The following is a 6,000-nucleotide window of genomic DNA, read 5'->3' as shown; positions in this document are numbered from 1 at the left end:
TTAAATGCTGCAGAAATGTTTTGGTACCCTTCCCCGGATCTGTGCCTCGACACAATCCTGTCTCGGAGCTCTACGGACAATTCCTTCGATCTCATGGCTTTGTTTTTGCTCTGACATGCACTGTCAAGTGAGACCTTATATAGACAGGTGTGTGCCTTTCCAAATGTCTAATCAATTGAATTTACCACAGGTGGACTCCAATCAAGTTGTAGAAACATCTCAAGGATGATCAATCGAAACAGGATGCATCTGACCTCAATTTTGAGTCTCATAGCAAAGGGTCTGATTACTTATGTAAATAATTTCCAAAAACGTGTTTTTGCTTTGTCATTATGGGGTATTGTGTGTAGATTGATGAGGATTTTTTTTTTAAATCAATTTTAGAATAAGGCTGTAACATAACAAAATGTGGGAAAAGTGAAGGGGTCTTAATACTTTCCAAATGCACTGTACATATCTCTGGATCTAGGGCTATACCTCAGCCCATCACCATCTACACTACAGCATGGTGAACATTATCTATCTATGTGGATATTAGAGCAGCGGTAACTTACCAGAACTACCAGCAGTACGACCAAGAAAATGACTTCCCTGAAGCAGATCCTTTGTTCGCTCTCCCCAGAAAATGTTTACTTATTCCAGAGGCCAACCCAAAACATCACCGGCGGAAGAGAGGCACTCGAGGTGGCCAGCTGGTTCGACTTTGGAGGCGGGCACACCACCCACCGCTTCCGAGTATATTACTCGCTAATGTTTTAGTCTTTGGATAACAAAGTTTATGAGCTCAGAGCAAGGATTTTTTTTCCAGAGAGACATCGGGACTTGTAACATACTTTGTTTCACGGAAACATGGCTCTCTCGGGATACTCTGTTGGAGTTGGTAAAGCCAGCATGATTATCAGTACATCGTGCAGACCGGAATAAATATCTCTCCCCGGGAAGCAGAAGGGCGGAGAGGTGTGTTTCATGATTAACGACTCATGGTGTAATTCTAGGAACATACAGGAACTCAAGTCCTTTTGTTCACCCGACCTAGAATACCTCACAATCAAATGTGATCTCCCAAGATCCCAAGAGAATTCTCCTCCGTCATTGCCACGGCCGTTTACATCACTCCTCAAGCCGATACCACGACGGCCCTCAAAGAACTTCACTGGAATTTATGCAAACCGCATATCCTGAGATTGCATTAATTGTAGCTGGGATTTTAACCAAGCAAATTTGAGGACCAGGCTGCTGAAGTTCTATCAACATATCGACTGTACTACTCGCGCTGCTAAGACTCTCAACCATTGCTATTCAAATTTCCGGAATGCTTACAAGGCCCTCCCCTGCCCTCCTTTCGTCAAATCTGACCACGACTCCATCTTGCTCCTCCCTTTCTATAGGCAGAAACTAAAACAGGAAGTACCCGTGCTAAGGACTATTCAACGCTGGTCTGACCATTCGGAATCCACGCTTCAGGATTATTTTGATCACGTGAACTGGGATATGTTCGGGGAGCTTGCGAAAATAATCTAGATGCATACACGGATACGGTGACTGAGTTTATAAGGACGTGTATTGAAGATGTAGTACCCACTGTGACTATTAAAACCTACCCTAACCACGGTAGCATTCGCGCGAAACTGAAAGCGCGAACCACCGCATTTAACCATGGCATATTCAATGTCTCCCTATCCCAGTCTGCTGTCCCCACATGCTTCAAGATGGCCACCATTGTTCCTGTACCCAAGAAGGCAAAGATAACTGAACTAAATGACTACCGCCCCGTAGCACTCACTTCTGTCATAATGAAGTACTTTGAGAGACTAGTCAAGGATCATATCACCTCCACCTTACCTGCCACCCTAGACCCACTTCAGTTTGCATACCGCCCCAACAGGTCCACAGACGATACATTCGCCATCACACTGCACACTGCCCTATCCCATCTGGACAAGAGGAATACCCATGTAAGAAGGATGTTCATTGACTACAGCTCAACATTCAACACCATAGTACCCTCCAAGCTCATCATTAAGCTTGAGGCCCTGGGTCTGAACCCCGCCCTGTGCAACTGGGTCCTGGACTTCCTGACGGGCCGCCCCCAGGTGGTGAAGGTAGGAAACATCACCTCCACTCCACTGTTCCTCAACACTGAGGCCCCACAAGGGTGCATGCTCAGCCCCCTCCTGTAGTCCCTGTTCACTCATGACTGCGTGGCCAAGCACGCCTCCATCTCAATCACCACGTTTTAGACCCAAGTCACCCCTGTACCCGGACTTTGAACTACTCCCCTTTGGGTGCAGGTATAGGGCACCCCTCAGCAAGAAAAACAGAACTAGACAAGCATTTGTGCCAGGTGTGATATCCCTCCTAAATAGCTCAGGCTAATGTTCCTATCAACTCAGTAAGGCCAGCGGGCTAGTCTTTTTTTATTTATTTTTTTATGTTTACTGGTATGTAACTGTTGTGAAAGTTGTATTGTCAATTTTGTTTTGTATTTAAACGCCACTTTAAACATGTACATGACACTGCAACAAAATTTCCCCATGGGGACAATAAAATCAGTAAGTAAGACGACACAACAGTAGTGGGCTTGATTACCAACGATGACGAGACAGCCTACAGGGAGGAGGTGAGGGTTCTGGAAGTGTGGTGCCTGGAAAACAACCTCTCACTCAATGTCAACAAAACAAAGGAGATGATTGTGGACTTCAGGAAACAGCAGAGGGTGCACCCCCCTATCTACATCGAAGGGACCACAGCGGAGAAGGTGGAAAGCTTCAAGTTCCTTGGCATACACATCACTGACAAACTGAAATGGATCACCCACACAAACAGTGTGATGAAGAAGGTGCAACAGAGCCTCTTCAACCTCAGGAGGCTAAAGAAATGTGGCTAGTCACTTAAAACCCTCACAAGATTTTACAGATGCACAATTGAAAGCATCCTGTCAGGCTGTATCACCGCCCGCAACCGCAAAGTTCTCCAGAGGGCGGTGCGGTCTGCACAACGCATTACCGGGGGCAAACTACCCGCCCTCCAGGACACCTACAGTACCCGATGTCACAGGAAGGCCAAAAAGATCATCAAGGACATCAACCACCTGAGCCACTGCCTGTTCACCCCACTGTCATCCAGAAGGCGAGGTCAGTACAGGTGCATCAAACCTGGGACCGAGAGAGTGAAAAACAGCTTCTATCTCAAGGCCATCAGACTGTCAAACAGCCATCACTAGCACATTAGAGGCTACTGCCTATAGGCATAGCCTAGAAACCACTGGCCACTTTAAGGAATGGAACACTAGTCACATTAATAATGTTTACATATCTGGCATTAGTCATCTCATATGTATATATTGTATTCTATGCTATTCTACGGTATCTTAGTCACTTAATGTTTACATATCTTGCATTACTCATCTCATATGTACAGTGGGGAGAACAAGTATTTGATACACTGCCGATTTTGCAGGTTTTCCTACTTACGAAGCATGTAGAGGTCTGTAATTTTTATCATAGGTACACTTCAACTGAGAGACGGAATCTAAAACAAAAATCCAGAAAATCACATTGTATGATTTTTAAGTAATTAATTTACATTTTATTGCATGACCAACCAGTAAGAATTCCGGCTCTCACAGACCTGTTAGTTTTTCTTTAAGAAGCCCTCCTGTTCTCCACTCATTACCTGTATTAACTGCACCTGTTTGAACTCTTTACCTGTATAAAAGACACCTGTCCACACACTCAATCAAACAGACTCCAACCTCTCCACAATGGCCAAGACCAGAGAGCTGTGTAAGGACATCAGGGATAAAATTGGTAGACCTGCACAGGCTGGGATGGGCTACAGGACAATAGGCAAGCAGCTTGGTGAGAAGGCAACAACTGTTGGCGCAATTATTAGAAAATGGAAGAAGTTCAAGATGACGGTCAATCACCCTCGGTCTGGGGCTCCATGCAAGATCTCACCTCGTGGGGCATCAATGATCATGAGGAAGGTGAGGGATCAGCCCAGAACTACACGGCAGGACCTGGTCAATGACCTGAGGAGAGCTGGGACCACAGTCCAAGAAAACCATTATAACACACTACGCCGTCATGGATTAAATCCTGCAGCGCACACAAGGTCCCCCTGCTCAAGCCAGCGCATGTCCAGGCCCGTCTGAAGTTTGCCAATGACCATCTGGATGATCCAGAGGAGGAATGGGAGAGGTTATGTGGTCTGATGAGACAAAAATAGAGCTTTTTGGTCTAAACTCCACTCGCCGTGTTTGGAGGAAGAAGAAGGATGAGTACAACCCCAAGAACACCATCCCAACCGTGAAGCATGGAGGTGGAAACATCATTCTTTGGGGATGCTTTTCTGCAAAGGGACAGGACGACTGCACCGTATTGAGGGGAGGATGGATGGGGCCATGTATGCGAGATCTTGGCCAACAACCTCCTTCCCTCAGTAAGAGCATTGAAGATGGGTCGTGGCTGGGTCTTCCAGCATGACAACGACTCGAACACACAGCCAGGGCAACTAAGGAGTAAGAAGCATCAGCTGAAAGTCCGTATTGCCCAGCGACAGCCCCGAAACCTGAAGGATCTGGAGAGGTCTGTATGGAGGAGTGGGCCAAAATCCCTGCTGCAGTGTGCGCAAACCTGGTCAAAACTACAGGAACGTTGATCTCTGTAATTGCAAACAAAGGTTTCTGTACCAAATATTAAGTTCTTCTTTTCTGATGTATCAAATACTTATGTCATGCAATAAAATGCTAATTAATTACTTAAAAATCATACAATGTGATTTTCTGGATTTTTGTTTTAGATTCCGTCTTTCACAGTTGAAGTGTACCTATGATAAAAAATACAGACCTCTACATGCTTTGTAAGTAGGAACACCTGCAAAATTGGCAGTGTGTCAAATACTTGTTCTCCCCACTGTATATACTGTATCTATACTATTCTACGCAGTGGCGGATTTAGGTATGGGCGACATGGGCAGCTGCCCAGGGCGGCATCTTGCTGGGGGGGGCACAAGGTGCCTGCACCAAAAAAATAGGAATGGTGACATTTGCGCAATCGTTTTCTATCGCTATTTGCACGTCCACGTCATGATATCATGTCACTGTGTGGGACTGTGGGTCAATTAACCTTGTCGGAGTGGGCGCCCTGATTCTAGTTTGTGAGCTAGGCAGGCTACTGCCTAGGAAGATCTCCCACTCAGAAGTACGAGATGGGGAGGGAGGCGGGGGTAGGTTGACCTCAGGTCTCCCCACTGGAAGCCCGAGGTAGGGTAGATTTGGGGGAATATATCAAATACCGCACCTCTAACTTTGTACAGTACTAATGCAATTAGTAAAATCAGTCACACTATGAAATGCTACCAAATAAACCACAATTCATTCATAATACTTTGAATATATAGTTTCACAGACATATTGTTGCATTTTTTTCTGGTTTGTGTGAAATCGTTAAGGATAATATAAAACAAGTCTGCACACCACCAAGGTGAATTGGTTAAGTCTTGATTCTTGGTTGACAGTGTTTGGAGATGGGTAATGTATTGATGCTCCAGTGCCAAATCAAAAGAAATGAATAAGAAAAGGTCTAAGACATCAGATGCCCAGTTTAGGAAAAAGAGGAAAGAAGAGAAACGCGCAAAAGATAAAGGTATGCAGTTATATCACCTCTTTATGAGTATAATATTATGCATATAATGGAATAGGCTAGTATAACACTTATGCTTGTTAGCCTATGTTGCTTGCTATGCCACTACACATAGGGCGACAATATTCTGTCTTACATTGGATATAATTTCACACAGTTTCAACATGATAATGTTGGTAGCCTGCAAGAAACCATTACAACCTAACTAGCACATTATTGATTTGGTTAACTTTTTACATATCTGTCATCACTCATCTCATATGTGTATACTGTTATCTATACTATTCTACGGTATCTTAGTCACGTAATAATGTTTACATATCTTGCATTACTCATCTCATATGTGTATACTGTA

This window comes from Salvelinus sp. IW2-2015, linkage group LG23 (assembly GCF_002910315.2).
Source record: "Salvelinus sp. IW2-2015 linkage group LG23, ASM291031v2, whole genome shotgun sequence".
Classification (NCBI taxonomy): Eukaryota; Metazoa; Chordata; class Actinopteri; order Salmoniformes; family Salmonidae; genus Salvelinus; species Salvelinus sp. IW2-2015.
This window is presented reverse-complemented; position numbering follows the sequence as displayed.